Here is a 19,593-nt window from a genome sequence, read left to right as displayed (position 1 = left end):
TCGCTCCGTACACCTCGTACACACACAGCTCCGCTCCGTACATCTCGTACACACACGGCTCCGCTCCGTACACCTCGTACACACGCGGCTCCGCTCCGTACACCTCGTACACACACGGCTTCGCTCCGTACACCTCGTACACACACAGCTCCGCTCCGTACATCTCGTACACACACGGCTCCGCTCCGTACACCTCGTACACACGCGGCTCCGCTACATACACCTCGTACACACGCGGCTCCGCTCCATACACCTCGTACACACGCGGCTCTGCTACATCCACCCTGTAAACCCCTCCTGACCCCACACATAAACTTCCCCTCATCCGACACACTCTGAGGCCCCTGATCATGTGACCCCTGACTCCTCCCCTCCTGTGACCTCTTCACAGGTCCTGTGCACAGAGCAGCCATATATGTGGAGTGCGGCTCTGCAGGTTAGTGATGGGCAGTCCGGCTCTTCTGGCTCCTTCCCCCACTTTTCTCCCTCCTGTCCCTTCACTATAAATCCTGGGCCTCATTATACAGCTGTACAGGGGTCTAGTGAAGGCTTTTTAGCCCTTTCCTCAAACAGTAGCTCCTGGGAACAGGTCCTCACTCCTGTCCCTTCACTATAAAGCCTGGGCCTCATTATACAGCTGTACAGGGGTCTAGTGAAGGCTTTTTAGCCCTTTCCTCAGACTGTAGCTCCTGGGCACAGGCCCTCACTCCTGTCCCTTTACTATAAAGCCTTTGCCTCATTATACAGCTGTACAGGGGTCTAGTGAAGGCATTTTAGCCCTTTCCTCAGACTGTAGCTCCTGGGCACAGGCCCTCACTCCTGTCCCTTCACTATAAAGCCTTTGCCTCATTATACAGCTGTACAGGGGTCTAGTTAAGGCTTTTTAGCTCTTTCCTCAGACTGTAGCTCCTGGGCACAGGCCCTCACTCCTTTCCCTTCACTATAAATCCTGGGCCTCATTATACAGCTGTACAGGGGTCTAGTGAAGGCTTTTTAGCCCTTTCCTCAGACTGTAGCTCCTGGGAACAGGTCCTCACACCTGGGCCTCATTATACAGCTGTACAGGGGTCTAGTGAAGGCTTTTTAGCCCTTTCCTCAGACTGTAGCTCCTGGGAACAGGCCCTCACTCCTGTCCCTTCACTATAAAGCCTGGGCCTCATTATACAGCTGTACAGGGGTCTAGTGAAGGCTTTTTAGCCCTTTCCTCAGACTGTAGCTCCTGGGCACAGGCCCTCCCTCCTGTCCCTTCACTATAAAGCCTGGGCCTCATTATACAGCTGTACAGGGGTCTAGTGAAGGCTTTTTAGCCCTTTCCTCAGACTGTAGCTCCTGGGCACAGGCCCTCCCTCCTGTCCCTTCACTATAAATCCTGGGCCTCATTATACAGCTGTACAGGGGTCTAGTGAAGGCTTTTTAGCCCTTTCCTCAAACAGTAGCTCCTGGGAACAGGCCCTCACTCCTGTCCCTTTACTATAAAGCCTTTGCCTCATTATACAGCTGTACAGGGGTCTAGTGAAGGCATTTTAGCCCTTTCCTCAGACTGTAGCTCCTGGGCACAGGCCCTCACTCCTGTCCCTTCACTATAAAGCCTTTGCCTCATTATACAGCTGTACAGGGGTCTAGTGAAGGCTTTTTAGCTCTTTCCTCAGACTGTAGCTCCTGGGCACAGGCCCTCACTCCTGTCCCTTCACTATAAATCCTGGGCCTCATTATACAGCTGTACAGGGGTCTAGTGAAGGCTTTTTAGCCCTTTCCTCAGACTGTAGCTCCTGGGAACAGGTCCTCACACCTGGGCCTCATTATACAGCTGTACAGGGGTCTAGTGAAGGCTTTTTAGCCCTTTCCTCAGACTGTAGCTCCTGGGAACAGGCCCTCACTCCTGTCCCTTCACTATAAAGCCTGGGCCTCATTATACAGCTGTACAGGGGTCTAGTGAAGACTTTTTAGCCCTTTCCTCAGACTGTAGCTCCTGGGAACAGGCCCTCACTCCTGTCCCTTCACTATAAAGCCTGGGCCTCATTATACAGCTGTACAGGGGTCTAGTGAAGGCTTTTTAGCCCTTTCCTCAGACTGTAGCTCCTGGGAACAGGCCCTCACTCCTGTCCCTTCACTATAAAGCCTGGGCCTCATTATACAGCTGTACAGGGGTCTAGTGAAGGCTTTTTAGCCCTTTCCTCAGACTGTAGCTCCTGGGCACAGGCACTCACTCCTGTCCCTTCACTATAAAGCCTGGGCCTCATTTTATAGCTGTACAGTGGTCTAGTGAAGGCTTTTTAGCTCTTTCCTCGGTCTGTAGCTCCTGGGCACAGGCCCTCACTCCTGTCCCTTCACTATAAAGCCTGGGCCTCATTATGCAGCTGTACAGGAGTCCAGTGAAGGCTTTTTAGCCCTTTCCTCAGACAGTAGCTCCTGGGAACAGGCCCTCACTCCTGTCCCTTCACTATAAAGCCTTTGCCTCATTATACAGCTGTACAGGGGTCTAGTGAAGGCTTTTTAGCCCTTTCCTCAGACTGTAGCTCCTGGGAAGAGGCCCTTACTCCTGTCCCTTCACTATAAAGCCTTTGCCTTATTATACAGCTGTACAGGGGTCTAGTGAAGGCTTTTTAGCTCCTTCCTCAGACTGTAGCTCCTGGGCACAGGCCCTCACTCCTGTCCCTTCACTATAAATCCTGGGCCTCATTATACAGCTGTACAGGGGTCTAGTGAAGGCTTTTTAGCCCTTTCCTCAGACTGTAGCTCCTGGGAACAGGTCCTCACTCCTGTCCCTTCACTATAAAGCCTGGGCCTCGTTATACAGCTGTACAGGGGTCTAGTGAAGGCTTTTTAGCCCTTTCCTCAGACTGTAGCTCCTGGGCACAGGCCCTCACTCCTGTCCCTTAACTCTAAAGCCTGGGCCTCATTATACAGCTGTACAGGGGTCTAGTGAAGGCTTTTTAGCCCTTTCCTCAGACTGTAGCTTCTGGGATCAGGCCCTCACTCCTGTCCCTTCACTATAAAGCCTGGGCCTCATTATACAGCTGTACAGGGGTCTAGTGAAGGCTTTTTAGCCCTTTCCTCAGACTGTAGCTCCGGGGCACAGGCCCTCACTCCTGTCCCTTCACTATAAAGCTTGGGCCTCATTATACAGCTGTACAGGGGCCTACTGAAGGCTTTTTAGCCCTTTCCTCAGACTGGAGCTCCTGGGCACAGGCCCTCACTCCTGTCCCTTCACTATAAAGCCTGGGCCTCATTATACAGCTGTACAGGGGTCTAGTGAAGGCTTTTTAGCCCTTTCCTCAGACTGTAGCTCCTGGGAACAGGCCCTCACTCTTGTCCCTTCACTATAAAGCTTGGGCCTCATTATACAGCTGTACAGGGGTCTAGTGAAGGCTTTTTAGTCCTTTCCTCAGACTGTAGCTCCTGGGAACAGTCCCTGACTCCGGTCCCTTCACTATAAAGCCTGGGCCTCATTATACAGCTGTACAGGGGTCTAGTGAAGGCTTTTTAGCCCTTTCCTCAGACTGTAGCTCCTGGGCACAGGCCCTCACTCCTGTCCCTTCACTATAAAGCCTGGGCCTCATTATACAGCTGTACAGGGGTCTAGTGAAGGCTTTTTAGCCCTTTCCTCTGACAGTAGCTCCTGGGAACAGGCCCTCACTCCTGTCCCTTTACTATAAAGCCTTTGCCTCATTATACAGCTGTACAGGGGTCTAGTGAAGGCATTTTAGCTCTTTCCTCAGACTGTAGCTCCTGGGCACAGGCCCTCACTCCTGTCCCTTCACTATAAAGCCTGGGCCTCGTTATACAGCTGTACAGGGGTCTAGTGAAGGCTTTTTAGCCCATTCCTCAGACTGTAGCTCCTGGGAACAGGTCCTCACTCCTGTCCCTTCACTATAAAGCCTGAGCCTCATTATACAGCTGTACAGGGGTCTAGTGAAGGTTTTTTAGCTCTTTCCTCAGTCTGTAGCTCCTGGGAACGGGCCCTCACTCCTGTCCCTTCACTATAAAGCCTGGGCCTCACTATACAGCTGTACAGAGGTCTAGTGAAGGTTTTTTTTAGCTCTTTCCTCAGTCTGTAGCTCCTGGGAACAGGTCCTCACTCCTTTCCCTTCACTATAAAGCCTGGGCCTCATTATACAGCTGTACAGGGGTCTAGTAAAGGCTTTTTAGCTCTTTCCTCAGACTGTAGCTCCTGGGCACAGGCCCTCACTCCTGTCCCTTCACTATAAAGCCTGGTCCTCATTATACAGCTGTACAGGGGTCTAGTGAAGGCTTTTTAGCCCTTTCCTCAGACTGTAGCTCCTGGGAACAGATCCTCACTCCTGTCCCTTCACTATAAAGCCTGGTCCTCATTATACAGCTGTACAGGGGTCTAGTGAAGGCTTTTTAGCCCTTTCCTCAGTCCGTAGCTCCTGGGAACAGGCCCTCACTCCTTTCCCTTCACTATAAAGCCTGGGCCTCATTTTACAGCTGTACAGGGGTCTAGTGAAGGCTTTTTAGCCCTTTCCTCGGTCTGTAGCTCCTGGGCACAGGCCCTCACTCCTGTCCCTTCACTATAAAGCCTGGGCCTCATTATGCAGCTGTACAGGGGTCTAGTGAAGGCTTTTTAGCCCTTTCCTCAGACTGTAGCTCCTGGGAACAGGTCCTCACTCCTGTCCCTTCACTATAAAGCCTGGGCCTCGTTATACAGCTGTACAGGGGTCTAGTGAAGGCTTTTTAGCCCTTTCCTCAGTCTGTAGCTCCTGGGCACAGGCCCTCACTCCTGTCCCTTCACTATAAAGCCTGGGCCTCACTATACAGCTGTACAGAGGTCTAGTGAAGGTTTTTTTTAGCTCTTTTCTCAGTCTGTAGCTCCTGGGAACAGGTCCTCACTCCTTCCCTTCACTATAAAGCCTGGGCCTCATTATACAGCTGTACAGGGGTCTAGTGAAGGCTTTTTAGCCCTTTCCTCGGTCTGTAGCTCCTGGGCACAGGCCCTCACTCCTGTCCCTTCACTATAAAGCCTGGGCCTCATTTTATAGCTGTACAGGGGTCTAGTGAAGGCTTTTTAGCTCTTTCCTCGGTCTGTAGCTCCTGGGCACAGGCCCTCACTCCTGTCCCTTCACTATAAAGCCTGGGCCTCATTATGCAGCTGTACAGGAGTCCAGTGAAGGCTTTTTACCCCTTTCCTCAGACAGTAGCTCCTGGGAACAGGCCCTCACTCCTGTCCCTTCACTATAAAGCCTGGGCCTCACTATACAGCTGTACAGAGGTCTAGTGAAGGTTTTTTTAGCTCTTTTCTCAGTCTGTAGCTCCTGGGAACAGGTCCTCACTCCTTCCCTTCACTATAAAGCCTGGGCCTCATTATACAGCTGTACAGGGGTCTAGTGAAGGCTTTTTAGCCCTTTCCTCAGACTGTAGCTCCTGGGCACAGGACCTCACTCCTGTCCCTTAACTATAAAGCCTGGTCCTCATTATACAGCTGTACAGGGGTCTAGTGAAGGCTTTTTAGCCCTTTCCTCATACTGTAGCTCCTGGGAACAGTCCCTCACTCCTGTCCCTTCACTATAAATCCTGGGCCTCATTATACAGCTGTACAGGGGTCTAGTGAAGGCTTTTTAGCCCTTTCCTCAGACTGTAGCTCCTGGGAACAGGCCCTCACTCCTGTCCCTTCACTATAAAGCCTGGTCCTCATTATACAGCTGTACAGGGGTCTAGTGAAGGCTTTTTAGCCCTTTCCTCAGTCCGTAGCTCCTGGGAACAGGCCCTCACTCCTGTCCCTTCACTATAAAGCCTGGGCCTCATTATACAGCTGTACAGGGGTCTAGTGAAGGCTTTTTAGCTCTTTCCTCAGTCTGTAGCTCCTGGGAACAGGCCCTCACTCCTTTCCCTTCACTATAAAGCCTGGGCCTCATTATACAGCTGTACAGGGGTCTAGTGAAGGCTTTTTAGCCCTTTCCTCAGTCCGTAGCTCCTGGGAACAGGCCCTCACTCCTGTCCCTTCACTATAAAGCCTGGGCCTCACTATACAGCTGTACAGGGGTCTAGTGAAGGTTTTTTAGCTCTTTCCTCAGTCTGTAGCTCCTGGGAACAGATCCTCACTCCTTTCCCTTCACTATAAAGCCTGGGCCTCATTATACAGCTGTACAGGGGTCTAGTGAAGGCTTTTTAGCCCTTTCCTCAGACTGTAGCTCCTGGGAACAGGCCCTCACTCCTGTCCCTTCACTATAAAGCCTGGGCCTCATTATACAGCTGTACAGGGGTCTAGTGAAGGCTTTTTAGCCCTTTCCTCAGACTGTAGCTCCTGGGCACAGGCCCTCACTCCTGTCCCTTCACTATAAAGCCTGGGCCTCATTTTATAGCTGTACAGGGGTCTAGTGAAGGCTTTTTAGCTCTTTCCTCGGTCTGTAGCTCCTGGGCACAGGCCCTCACTCCTGTCCCTTCACTATAAAGCCTGGGCCTCATTATGCAGCTGTACAGGAGTCCAGTGAAGGCTTTTTAGCCCTTTCCTCAGACAGTAGCTCCTGGGAACAGGCCCTCACTCCTGTCCCTTCACTATAAAGCCTTTGCCTCATTATACAGCTGTACAGGGGTCTAGTGAAGGCTTTTTAGCCCTTTCCTCAGACTGTAGCTCCTGGGCACAGGCCCTCACTCCTGTCCCTTCACTATAAAGCCTGGGCCTCATTATACAGCTGTACAGGGGTCTAGTGAAGGCTTTTTAGCTCTTTCTTCAGACTGTAGCTCCTGGGCACAGGCCCTCACTCCTGTCCCTTCACTATAAATCCTGGGCCTCATTATACAGCTGTACAGGGGTCTAGTGAAGGCTTTTTAGCCCTTTCCTCAGACTGTAGCTCCTTGGGAACAGGTCCTCACTCCTGTCCCTTCACTATAAAGCCTGGGCCTCGTTATACAGCTGTACAGGGGTCTAGTGAAGGCTTTTTAGCCCTTTCCTCAGTCTGTAGCTCCTGGGATCAGGCCCTCACTCCTGTCCCTTCACTATAAAGCCTGGGCCTCACTATACAGCTGTACAGAGGTCTAGTGAAGGTTTTTTTAGCTCTTTTCTCAGTCTGTAGCTCCTGGGAACAGGTCCTCACTCCTTCCCTTCACTATAAAGCCTGGGCCTCATTAAACAGCTGTACAGGGGTCTAGTGAAGGCTTTTTAGCCCTTTCCTCAGACTGTAGCTCCTGGGCACAGGCCCTCACTCCTGTCCCTTCACTATAAAGCCTGGTCCTGATTATACAGCTGTACAGGGGTCTAGTGAAGGCTTTTTAGCCCTTTCCTCAGACTGTAGCTCCTGGGAACAGGCCCTCACTCCTGTCCCTTCACTATAAAGCCTGGTCCTCATTATACAGCTGTACAGGGGTCTAGTGAAGGCTTTTTAGCCCTTTCCTCATTCCGTAGCTCCTGGGAACAGGCCCTCACTCCTGTCCCTTCACTATAAAGCCTGGGCCTCATTATACAGCTGTACAGGGGTCTAGTGAAGGCTTTTTAGCTCTTTCCTCAGTCTGTAGCTCCTGGGAACGGGCCCTCACTCCTGTCCCTTCACTATAAAGCCTGGGCCTCACTATACAGCTGTACAGGGGTCTAGTGAAGGTTTTTTTAGCTCTTTCCTCAGTCTGTAGCTCCTGGGAACAGATCCTCACTCCTTTCCCTTCACTATAAAGCCTGGGCCTCATTATACAGCTGTACAGGGGTCTAGTGAAGGCTTTTTAGCCCTTTCCTCAGACTGTAGCTCCTGGGAACAGGCCCTCACTCCTATCCCTTCACTATAAAGCCTGGGCCTCATTATACAGCTGTACAGGGGTCTAGTGAAGGCCGGATCCCTGGAGCGCTCCCGATAATCAGCTGCATGTGTCGCTCTCCATGCAGGTGCTGTGACTATCACACAGCGCGACACACACAGCTGATTATCGGGAGCGCTCCAGCACACTGAGTCCTGCACACACTGAGGCCCCTGATCATGTGACCCCTGACTCCTCCCCTCCTGTGACCTCATCACAGGTCCTGTGAGCACAGAGCAGTCATATATGTGGCAGACACTCCTGGATCTTCTGCTTTCTGGGCAGGTTCCTCCTGTGAGTCCTATTAACCCTTTTGCTCCCTGTATTCTCCTTTCTGACAGGACAATATCTGAATTCGGATAGTGTGACAGGCATTTAAGCAATGTGGAAGGAAAAAATGACAATTGTACTTTTTTTCCTCACAAAAATGTGACTTTAGCCCCAAAATTGGCAGCGTAACAAATCCTTATTTTCCCCACTGTAGTTTGTAGACTCCATATACAGATCCCTTAAGTGTGAAAAGAGCTGAATTCCCCACTTAAGTTATTGCATTTTGGAAATTGCCCCCACTGGGAATTTATCTCCAGGTAAAGGCACAATTGTGTCTCCATGGGGGTTGTGCTCACAGCCCAACATCGTGTGGCCTCCAAAGAAATGCCACCCCGCACCATTACTGACCTCTGCCAAACCGGTCATGCTGAAGGATGTTGCAGGCAGCAGATCGCTCTCCACGGCGTCTCCAGACTCTGTCACGGCTGTCACATGTGCTCAGTGTGAACCTGCTTCCATCTGTGAAGAACACAGGGCTCCAGTGGTGAATTTGCCTATCCTGGTGTTCTGTGGGAAATGCCAAGCATCCTGTACGGTATTGGGCTGTGAGCACAACCCCCATCTGTGGACGTCGGGCCCTCAGACCATCCTCATGGAGTTGTTTTGTAACCGTTTGTGCAGACACATGAACATTTGTGGCCTGCTGAAGATCATTTTGCAGTGCTCTGGCAGTGCTCCTCCTGTTCCTCCTTGCATAAAGGTGGAGGTAGCGGTCCTGCTGCTGGGTTGTTGCCCTCATACGGCTCCCTCCACATCTCCTTGTGTACTGACCTGTCTCCTGGTAGCACCTCCAGCCTCTGGACACTACGCTGACTGACACAGCAAACCTTCTTGCCACAGCTCGCATCGATGTGCCATCTTGGATGAGCTGCACTACCTGAGCCACTTGTGTCAGTTGTAGAGTCCGTCTCATGTTACTACAAGTGTGAAAGCACAACCACCATTCAAAAGTGACCAAAACATCAGCCAGAAAGCATTGGTACTGAGATGTGGTCTGTGGTCCACACCTGCAGAACCACTCCTTTATTGAGGGTGTCTTGATAATTGCCAATAATTTCCATCTGTTGTCTATTCCATTTGCACAACAGCATGTGAAATTGATTGTCAGTCAGTGTTATTCCTAAGTGGACAGTTTGATTTCACAGAAGTTTGATTTACTTGGAGTTATATTCTGTTGTTTAAGTGTTCCCTTTATTTTTTTGAACCGTGTATATAGATAGATTTTTTTTTCTTTACGTTGGAGGGTCCAATTCCAGCTATTGCTGTGTGATCTGTGATTTCTATCTACTCCACTGTGTACAGGATAATAGAGTATAATAAAGTAGTTATGGACGTGACGTAACTAACATTGTGCAGTGACTCTGCTTTCCATATAGTGATGGATATTTCTTGTTGCTGAAACTGTGATATTTTTTTCTACTTTAAACCTTTTTTAAACCCCTCTGATCAGTGCGATCACACAACATACAAGCCTCTGATGGCTCCGGTGATGCCCTGTACTACTGTAGTGCCGTGTATCATCACTGCCCATCAGTTTAATACTAACGGCCCCATACACATGAGATCAGAGTTGGCTGAACGGTCATTTGGCAGACGGCGATCTCTCCCGACTCCCCCATACACACAAATATTCCAGCTTTCCTGTGGTCTGTATGAGAGAGTCGCCTCAAGACTCCTCTAGCGGAGGATTATCTACAGGAAGAGCAAACGGATTATCCTCTGAAATTCAGGATGCCGGATCCTTCTCTGCCCTGACATCATCTGTCGGGAGGCCCCCAAATACATTATATGGTCGGCCAAACCCCCCGAAATCAGTGCTTTCATGTAACTTTAGTCTACTGTGTATGGGGGCGTTATAAGGTAACTTATTGGACGCTGCCTCTGGCCCGGCCTAATAGACCTTCATACATTGCAGCCCAGACCCCATTATTAGGCATGTAAGTATCGGAGTAACTAGGCCGCCCCATACTATCGAGTACTTGGGGGCGGGGGGCATTCAGCCAAACTCTGTCACACCTTCTTAGATGCCATGTTTGCTTTTCACAGCAGCAAGTGGTTAAACTGTCAGGGATTTGTTGCAGCCTCCTCTGTGCCGTCCCTGCGGTGTACATCTATGTTCTGGGGCACAAAAAGATTCATTTCTTTTTAATAAATGTTTAACATGTTAAAAATTATAAAATGTGTCTTCTGCTTTTTGCATATTTTTTTCTTCTTACAAGAATTGTTGGAGCCACTTTTTCTTTAGAAACATTTTAATGTCGGCTTTTTCTGGAGTTTTTCTTGTAATATAGGAAAGCCTAAGGCCAGAAATAAACCCCATAAATCACTGTACATGGAGACTTTGGGATCAGATCATTTCTGTCCGTTGTGATTTTGGAAACAAAAAATCTTTTCTAAAAGCCTCAAACTTCTGTGTGTGACTCAGAGCTGAGATCTAACGAGAAGATTCCAGTGCGGGGAAGACGGGAAACCTTCATATAGACGGCCGGTGGGGATGGAGGCAGTGACCGACTCTGGCCAAATCTGTCTCTAGAGCCGCAGTAGAAGATGAAGATGTCGTCCTCATCATGAAGGAGTTATTTCTCATGTTGCATGTAATGAATATCTCCTGCAGTATTGCTAATGCCGATTCCAGTGTCGGTAATGAGACGAGAATTAGCGTTATGGAAGATGAGTCTATGAGGAACGTGTTCAGCTGCCGACTCCGAGGAGGAAACTGCTTGTTGTCTGTGGCCTAAATATATAGGTTTTATTAGTAGATGTCAGGGAAGAAAACTAAACCCTGTAAGATAATAAATCTCCTCATATGTTTCCCTTATTATCTCCAGTAATTGTATTATTACACAGGATTCTTATGATGTTACATCGGATCATCTTCTTCTCATTCAGGTCTCTACAATATCGGATCCTCTCAGTGAAGATCTTCTACAGAAGAGAATTTTCCTGATTTACCCATCAAGGATGGATATGGACAGAGACAAGATGGCGGAGAGGATGTTACACCTCACCCTAGAGATCCTCTTCCGTCTCACTGGAGAGGTGAGAGAGTCTGATGACGTCACATTACATCATTCTTATCTATGGGAATAACAGATGGACAGAACTGGAGAGGTGAGGACTCTGGGAATGTCTGTAGTGAGATTTATTAATGTGTCTCTCCATTACCAGGATTACACAGTGGTGAAGAAGACCTCTAGTGATCGCTGTCAGGACCCTGTGTTTGAGGGATGTGGAAGACCCCTGAGCCCAATCACGGGGCCTCCACCTCACCCCCTGATCCATGAGGACATCAATAACCAGAAGATCCTAGAACTCATCTACAAGATGATTGAGCTGCTGGCTGGAGAGGTGACACTGCTGGGAATGCTGGGACATTATACAATAACGCTATGAAGGGATCGGGGGGATGACGGTATCATTGTATGTGTCAGGTTCCTATAAGGTGTCAGGATGTCGCAGTCTATTTCTCCATGGAGGAGTGGGAGTATTTAGAAGGACACAGAGATCTGTACAAGGACGTCATAATGGAGGTTCCCCAGCCCCTCACATCACCAGGTAATAGACAGGACTAAATACACACGGCCTATAATTATCTGTATGTAGAGAATGAATTCAGTCCCTGTATGTGTTTCCTCCAGATCTATCCAGTAAGAGGACAACACCAGAGAGATGTCCCCGTCCTCTTCTTCCACAGGACTATAACCAAGAAGATCCCAGTGCTCCTCAGGATCATCAGGTAGATGGAGAGAAGGTGTCAGGAGATCTCCCCTATGATGTGTAGACGGCTGTGAAGGTCTTGTGCTCAGTCTTGCTGTATCTACCAGTATTATATGTTTTATACTTGTGTAATGAGAACGGTGGAGATGGCAGGATTAGAGCTGGTCATAGATGGGACTTCTCCATCTGTCGGTGACTTTTACAATATTTGTTTCAGGGTGAAGATCTGACCCATATTAATACTACAGAGACATATGTGAGGGGTGATGAGCGGTGTAAAGAGGAGATTCCCACATATGACTACCCAGGTGAGTAGTAACCACTGAATGCAGAGAAGTCACAGATTCCTCTCAGTCACCGGCTGTGGCTGCTTTATCGGTGGTGTAGTCCGGCCGTATTACCATGATCACCATTTTGCGTCTAGACCACAACATTATCCTCCACCCAAAACTGTTCAAATGACTTTGGGCATTGAAAGCCCTTTTCTATAGAACTTACGACCTGGAGGATCCACCCCCCCTGGGATTAGTGTGAGGGTGATCCCTTAAGGCAAGATCAATATGATTGCTTGTACTGACCCAACATAGGCCGAGTGCGCGCTTAAAGAGTCATACTGAACGCAGAGTTAGATGTCTACTCCTTTCTCAGCAAAGGCTTGCACACAACTGAAGTTTATTCTCAAGACAAAGAGACAGGAGATGGGTGTCACACAATCTCCTGAGTAGCCAGTGGCAGTCTATGATAGGTCCATTTCAGCTTCACTTCCATATATGGTATCCAGTATCTCAGCTTCTGCATTCCAAGGATTCCTTCCAGGGTGTTGTCTGAAGACACAGACGCCATCTTGGTACACCATATCTGAACTGACTTATATAAGGTTTAATAATTGATTTCAGTAGCCATTCTCTCCTTCACATTAGGAGACGCTGACCGTTACCTGCCCAGATCTGTAACTATAAAGCCAACTGACAGCATACATAGAATGTGCTGACAAGATAGAAAATCACTTGTAGAAAAATATGTGCTTCATGTGGTGCTCTAATTACATATTCATCTGTATTACATCTAGCAAAATGTCACTGGCGATGTCGGCGCCTGTGCAGTAGTATCTATACGTAAGAGATAGAGGCTACTGCGCAGGCGCCACTGGTGTCATTTTGCTGGATGTAATTTTTTTTCTAAGCCTCACAATAGCCACAATATTATAGGCATTATCAATAATAATATCAATGCTATTATATGCATTATGTAATAATGGGGGGCAGGTCAGTGAGGGGTCAGCAATGACCAGCCAGGTCTTTCCCCGGAAGGAACAACCACGGGAAGGGCAGTCTCCAATGAAGGAAACCACCTATGCCAAAACATGGTATCCATCCACAGACAGCTGTTTCGGGGTATTGCCCCTCATCAGTGTGGAGTAGGAAACTGGCTGGTAGGAGCAATGCCTAGTAAAAGACTGTGAAAATGAGGATGAATGAACTCATGGAGATCAACATCCGACACTGCAGAGACACCATCACGTGTTTCTCAACGCAGTGATTCTAGAGCAATTCCCCCATCCCTTATGGGAAATATGCAAAACATGCAAAACAGAAGCCGCGGAGACACCATCACATGTTTCTCAACGCAAGCAATGACTAGCCAGGTCTTTCCCCGGGAAGGAACAACCACGGGAAGGGCAGTCTCCAATGAAGGAAACCACCTATGCCAAAACATAGTATCCATCCACAGACAGCTGTTTCGGGGTATTGCCCCTCATTTTCACAGTGAGGGGTCAGCGACCTGTCATAAGCTAATACAGATGAATATGTAATCAGAGCACAACAAAGCCCCGCCCACAGCCCCGCCCCCGAGCACGAGAATATCATTAACTGAAAACTACAAATACAGATTACACAACAACCACAAGACGGATTTCATCACCAGGTATCATTGTAATCAGTATAACGGCGCTGACCTGACAGTGTCTGTAGGTTACTGAGCACAATCCTTCTGACAGGTTCCCTTTAAGACATCTCAGCTCTGTACTATTATACACAGTTCTCTTTAAATGTGTAATATTTCTTCTTGAAACTCATCTGACAGAAAATATTGGCCCTTACGATAGTATAGATTGTGACGTCACCGAGCCCCATACTCTAATTACCCCAGAGAGGTTTCACCACTAGCTGCTCATTTATTACTGATGGAGACTGTGGAGTTTGATAATTTCAGTAGATGTTATTGTCTATAGTCACAGTGTTTGATTACAGTAGTGTCCAAAATCCTCTGATTTAACCTCTTCCCGCCGCCAGTTTTGTGTTCTTAATCAGGCCCCATTATTAATATCTGACGTGTGTCACTTTATGTGGTGGTAAGTTTGGAATTCTTCACAAAGGATAATAGAAAACAAATGGATCTTACAAATTATTTTCCAGCTTCGCACTATACTCTATATACGATTATACTCTACTGTCTGGGCACATGGCAGTGTTCAGAAGGGAAGGAGCGCCATTTAGCTATTTGAATGCAGATCTAGCTGGAATAGTTTGCAGACACAATGTATTGGGAGCACTGTTCATGGTCACCTGGCTGTTCATGGTGGACATCTTTTGAGCTTTCTTGGCTCTATCTTCTCTGCTTTCCATATCCCAGGGATTGCCTTGCTCATCGCCCTTTAACACCCTTACATGGATCTGGACTTACACTGCGACCCCTAGGCTTGGACTTGCTATTCTGTAGTGTTAGATGGCAAGAAGAATAGTCAGGTAGCTGGGTCAGAACCAGAAGGACAGAATACAGAACCAGAAGACACAAGAGTAGTCAGTAAACGGGCCACGGTCACAACAGGGGATAAATACACAATCCGCAAGCTGAGCACAGAGGACTGAACCAGAGGAGAACAGCGCTGTATCTGGCAGATTCCGGCCATGTGCTTTGCGCTTTAGTAGGGTGTGGTACTTTCCAATTGGCTGAAGTAGGAAGCAGATTACTCCAGCTGGACAGCAGGAACAGGTCCCAGATGAGATTGGACACACCATATGCAGAAGCCCTAATATAACTAAATGACAGAAAACCAGAATAGTCGAAATCCCCATAAAGTGATTCCATTTTATAAATTAATTCCCTGAGGGTTGTAATCTATACACACGGGGTCAAAATTGTTGGTATCCCTCGTTTAATGACTGAAAAACCCACAATGGTCACAGAAATAACTTGAATCTCACAAAAGTAATAATAAATAAAAAATCTATGAAAATGAACAAATGAAAGTCAGACATTGCTTTTCAACCAGGCTTCCACAGAATGTGTAAATCGCGGTGTGTCCACTAATTAGCATCACAGGTGTCTACAATCCTGGAATCAGTGAGTGGCCTGTATAGAGGCTACAGATACTCAGTGTGGTGTGTGGTGACATGGTGTGTATCACACTCAACATGGACCAGAGGAAGCGAAGGAAAGAGTTGTCTCAGGAGATTAGAAAGAAAATTATAGACAAACATGTTACAGGTAAAAGTTATAAGACCATCTCCAAGCAGCTTCATGTTCTTGTGACTAAAGTTGCACATATTATTCAGAAATTTAATATCCATAGGACTGTACCCAACCTCCCTGGACGTGGCCGCAGGAGGAAAATTGATGACAAATCAAAGAGACGGATAATATGAATGGTGACAAAAGAGCCCAGAAAAACTTGTAAACAGATTAAAGGTGAACTTGAAGCTCAAGGAACATCAGTGTCAGATCACACCATCCGTCGTTCTATGAGCCAAAGTGGACTTCATGGGAGACGACCAAGGAGGACACCATTGTTGAAAAAAAATCAGACTGGAATTTGCTAAACTACATGTTGACAAGCTACAAAGCCTCTGGGAGAATGTCCTATGGACAGATGAGACAAAAATGGAACTTTCTGGCAAGGCACGTCAGCTCTATGTTCTCAGATGGAAAAATGAGGCATATCACAAAAAGAACACTGTCCCTACTGTGAAACATGGAGGAGACTCTGTTACGTTCTGGGGCTGCTTTGCTGCATCTGGCACAGGGTGTCTAGAATCTCCATCGTACAATGAAATCTCAAGACTATCAAGGGATTCTAGAGAGAAATGTGCTGCCCAATGTCAGAAAGCTTGGTCTCAGTCGCAGGTCATGGGTCTTGCAACAGGATAATGACACACAATACACAGCTAAAAACACGCAAGAATGGCTGAGAGGAAAATATTGGACTATTCTGAAGTGGCCTTCTATGAGCCCTGACCTAAATCCTAATGAGCATCTTTGGAAAGAGCTGAAACATGCCGTCTGGAAAAGGCAACCTTCAAACATGAGACAACTGAAGTAGTTGCTCTTGAAGAGTGGGCCAAAATACCTGTCGAGAGGAGCAGAAGTCTCATTGACAGCTACAGGAATCATTTTATTTCAACAATTGCCTCCAAAGGTTGTGCAATAAAATATTTTAGTTAAGGGTACAATCATTTCTGTCCAGGCCTATTTCATGAGTTTTATTTTTTTTTTTAATTTTGTGGAAGCATGGCTGAAAAGCAATGTCTGACTTTCAGTTGTTCATTTTCATAGATTTTTTAATTATTATTACTTTTGTAAGATTAAAGTTATTTCTGTGACCATTGTGGGTTTCATTAAACAACGGATACCAACAATTTTGACCATGTGTGTAGGAGGAGTGAATAATTTGACTCCACAGCAACTTTCTGGAAATTAACATGCAGTGGATGTTGGAGTGAAAATTACACATTTGCCATTTTATTACCCAGCACATAGTGCCCAGATTGTGCTCCAGGAGACACCGCAAATTAAGTGGATTCTTCTCACTATAATATTGCTAAATACAGGGATCCTAAATGTTGTTTGCGCACACTGCAAGACTCCGGAGTGAGAGCGGATTTTGCTGGATTGGTTTATAGAAACTCTGTTGCTTTTCAACAGCCTTTGAGCCACTATTAGTGTGGGAACCTCTGTTTTTCCAATGACAGATGATGGACCTGAGTGGGGACTTGTTTTTTGTGAGATGAGAATTGGTATTATTTTTGCCTACATAACATTGATTGGTTTCTTTGTATTCGATATTTGGGAGGCAGAATGAACAAACAGTTGAACACCACACACTACTGGCTCATCCAACAAGGTTTTCTATTACACTGTGAACTGTCATTGTCTTGGTAAATAATTAAAGCTTTTACATAGCTTGCCATTTTTATGGACAATTTAAGTAGAAATGTTCAAAAATATAAAACTAAAGGATATTTTAGTAATAAATAATAATTGTTTTTTTATCTTAGCAGATGACTGTACCAGGAGATCAGAGGGACCGTTGACATCTTCAATTTTTAAATCTGATGATCTTGAGATCCTACAAGATACAACTGAAGTGATTGCTATTACTCCAGATATATCATCATCCATTCATAGCAAAGATTTGTCATCTGATCTTATGAAACAGGTCCCATCTTCTGATTCATTACTGAGTAATAAGGGAAAGCAATGTCACAAAAAAGGCAATAAAAAACAAACTGCTACTAAAGCAGAGAAGTCATTCTCATGTTCAGAATGTGGGAAGTGTTTTACATGGAAATCAGATTTGGTTAATCACCATAGAACTCACACAGGGGAGAAGCCTTTTTCCTGTTCAGAATGTGGGAAATGTTTTATACAGAGATCACATTTTGTTACTCACCAGAGAACTCACACAGGAGAGAAGCCTTTTTCCTGTTCAGAATGTGGGAAATGTTTTAACCGGAAATCAAATTTTGTTAATCACCATAGAACTCACACAGGGGAGAAGCCTTTTTCCTGTTCAGAATGTGGGAAATGTTTTATACAGAAATCACATTTTGTTACTCACCAGAGAACTCACACAGGAGAGAAGCCTTTTTCCTGTTCTGAATGTGGGAAATGTTTTAACTGGAAATCAAATTTGGTTAATCACCATAGAACTCACACAGGGGAGAAGCCTTTTTCCTGTTCTGAATGTGGGAAATGTTTTAACCAGAAATCAGATTTGGTTAATCACCATAGAACTCACACAGGGGAAAAGCCTTTTTCCTGTTCAGAATGTGGGAAATGTTTTATCCAGAAATCAGATTTGGTTAATCACCATAGAACTCACACAGGGGAGAAGCCTTTTTCCTGTTCAGAATGTGGGAAATGTTTTGCACTTAAATCACAATTTGTTAGACACCAAAGAACTCACACAGGGGAGAAGCCTTTTTCCTGTTCAGAATGTGGGAAATGTTTTAAGCGTAAATCAAATTTGGTTAATCACCATAGAACTCACACAGGGGAGAAGCCTTTTTCCTGTTCTGAATGTGGGAAATGTTTTAACCAGAAATCAGATTTGGTTAATCACCATAGAGCTCACACAGGGGAGAAGCCTTTTTCCTGTTCAGAATGTGGGAAATGTTTTAACCAGAAATCAGATTTGGTTAATCACCATAGAACTCACACAGGGGAAAAGCCTTTTTCCTGTTCAGAATGTGGGAAATGTTTTGCACTTAAATCACAATTTGTTAGACACCAAAGAACTCACACAGGGGAGAAGCCTTTTTCCTGTTCAGAATGTGGGAAATGTTTTGCACATAAGTCACATTTTGTTACTCACCAGAGAATTCACACAGGGGAGAAGCCTTTTTCCTGTTCAGAATGTGGGAAATATTTTGCACATAAATCACATTTTGTTAATCACCAGAGAACACACACAGGGGAGAAACCTTTTTCATGTTCAGAATGCAGGAAATATTTTCCGTACAAATCAAATTTTGTTACCCACCAGAGAACCCACACAGGGGAGAAGCCTTTTTCATGTTCAGAATGTGGGAAATGTTTTTGCAATAAATCAGATTGTGTTAGGCACCAGAGAACTCACCAGGGGAGAAGCCTTTTTCATGTTCAGGATGTGGAATAATTTTTAACCAGAAAGGGAGTCTTGTTCCACACCAAATAACTCACACAGGGGAGAAACTTCCTTCATGTTTAATTGAAAATATATCTTGATCACATCAGAGAAGCCATTTTTCCTGTTCATAATGTGGGAAATGTTTTAACAGAAATGGAATCTTACTACTAATAATAATCTTTCTTTTTATATAGCACTAACCTATTCCGCAGCCCTTTACAGTTTGCACACATTATCATCACTGGCCCCAATGGGGCTCACAATGTAAATTCCCTATCAGTATGTCTTTTGAATGTGGGAGGAAACCCACGCAAACACGGGGAGAACATACAAACTCCTTGCAGATGTTGTCCTAGATGGGAGTTGAACCCAGGACTACAGCACTACAAGGCTGCAGTGCTTGCGACTGAGCCACCTCACCAGAGAACTCACACAGGGGAGAAGCCTTTTTCCTGTTCAGAATGTGGGAAATGTTTTAACCAGAAATCAGATTTGGTTAATCACCATAAAACTCACACAGGGGAGAAGCCTTTTTCCTGTTCAGAATGTGGGAAATATTTTAACCAGAAAGCGCTTCTTGTTAGACATCAGAGCAGTTACACAGGGGAGAAGCCTTTTTGATTTTCTTAATATAGTCAATATTTTACTTGGAAATCAGCTGTTAATAAACATCAGAAGCGTCACATAGGGGAGAAGCCTTTTTTATGTTCATAATGTTGGAATAGTTTTAACCAAAATTGAATTTTCTTAAATGGGTTGTCTCTTGTCATTCCTCATGTTTGCTGAAAATAGGCTAAAACTAAACTTTATTAATTCCAAATGTAAAACTATACCCATAATTCACCCCCTGAAGGTTAGTCAGAAGGTGACTAATACAAAAAAACATATACCCCACATCTCAGTATATAGGGTGAGGT

At 46.1% G+C, this 19,593-nt stretch overlaps 1 pseudogene; it reads left to right on the top strand.

Annotated features, from left to right (window-relative positions):
• The window catches only part of LOC141047206 (uncharacterized), a 312,027-nt pseudogene extending 292,721 nt beyond the window's left edge, over window positions 1–19,306 (top strand).
• Window positions 19,307–19,593: the final 287 nt, after the last annotated feature.

This window comes from Dendrobates tinctorius, unplaced genomic scaffold (assembly GCF_039654945.1).
Source record: "Dendrobates tinctorius isolate UK_male_01 unplaced genomic scaffold, ASM3965494v1 ptg000126l, whole genome shotgun sequence".
Classification (NCBI taxonomy): Eukaryota; Metazoa; Chordata; class Amphibia; order Anura; family Dendrobatidae; genus Dendrobates; species Dendrobates tinctorius.
This window is presented reverse-complemented; position numbering and strand designations above follow the sequence as displayed.